This window comes from Atractosteus spatula, chromosome 15 (assembly GCF_055471065.1).
Source record: "Atractosteus spatula isolate fAtrSpa1 chromosome 15, fAtrSpa1.hap1, whole genome shotgun sequence".
Taxonomy (NCBI): Eukaryota; Metazoa; Chordata; class Actinopteri; order Semionotiformes; family Lepisosteidae; genus Atractosteus; species Atractosteus spatula.
In genome coordinates this window covers 13,493,234-13,494,471 of record NC_142720.1, presented here as the reverse complement: position 1 = coordinate 13,494,471, position 1,238 = coordinate 13,493,234, and the positions used below count along the sequence as shown (strand labels likewise).

General features: G+C 32.6%; 1 non-coding gene across 1 annotated transcript; it reads left to right on the top strand.

Moving 5' to 3' along the window:
- Positions 1–258: 258 nt before the first annotated feature.
- Positions 259–330, top strand: LOC148820074 (small nucleolar RNA SNORD36). The gene has a single exon (XR_016094253.1). It is a non-coding gene; the product is annotated as a small nucleolar RNA SNORD36 (small nucleolar RNA).
- The last annotated feature ends 908 nt before the right edge of the window (positions 331–1,238 follow it).

The following is a 1,238-nucleotide window of genomic DNA, read 5'->3' as shown; positions in this document are numbered from 1 at the left end:
CCTAAATGCTTTACCGTAGTTTATCATTTTATTAAATGTGTTAATGAAAGTGTAGCTTTAAGATATGTGTTTCATATGTCATCACAATTGAGATATGCACTACAGACTTTTAGTTCAGATAAAAAGTACATAAAATGCCAGAAAGACAACAATAGTTAAGAAAATGATGTGTGAATTGGATTAATTCTGTCCTTTAAAGCCAGATTAATTTTTAAATAAAATATGTACAGAATGGTGTGAATCTAGAATTTTCAAGTCTTTCAATGATCTCATGTAATACTTCTTTGCAAATAAAAGAGAGGTTCTAAGAGCGTTTTAAGACTGAGATGTCAGAGGAAAAACAAATTCCATAAATAGAGGGCAAGGTCCAAAATATTCAGCAGTGATGTGTCTCTTAGCTTACATGTAGGTACGTTGGGCTCTTAAAACCATTAAATAACAATGTCAGGTTGGAAGACAGTCAGAGATGGACTGTGTAACTGGACCACAGAAATACAGTCAAGAGCACTGATATTATAAAAATTGCTATTGGTTACAATACTCAATTGTTGCCTTTTAAAAGACTCTCAGCATATACAGCATATACATATATATATATTGCATATACATATTGCTTACGTACAATTTACTTATATTATTGATTTCAGTAAGCCCTGGAAATTTGTGTTCAGAAATCTAATAAAAAATGGAAAAGAATAAGTTTCAAGAATTGGCAACTGCTCCGATATGTGTAGGAATCCATTCAGTCAGTGGTTGAAGTATTTTGTTCAATTTGCCAAGTTAATCTGTCATTGTTACTCTACCAACTTTTAATACATACTGTAAATCTGAACTTCAAGGGCAAAAATAAGTTTTGAGAACAACACCTTTTCTAGCTCCCATATTCTAGTATAAACACCAGTCAATTTTGCTTTCATGTAGGTAATCACACTCTAGGAAAAATGCTAAAAAACAAGATAAAAAGTGAACAGCATTGTTAAATTAGTGTTTGGTTTGACGTCTGTGTTTCTGGGGTTAAAGCAACATTTGACCTTACTTGACTATGTGGGAGGTTGGGATATGAGGATTTATAGCTGCACACTTTCAATATTCCGCTTGATCTGATGTTGCTGCTGTTTCATTAACTTTTACCATATGCTGCCCTACTGAAGAATTACTTCATCACACCTGAATAACGGATTAGAATCTGCTAGGTGATGATAGTACATTTGACTTATTGTTTATATTACAGTATATTT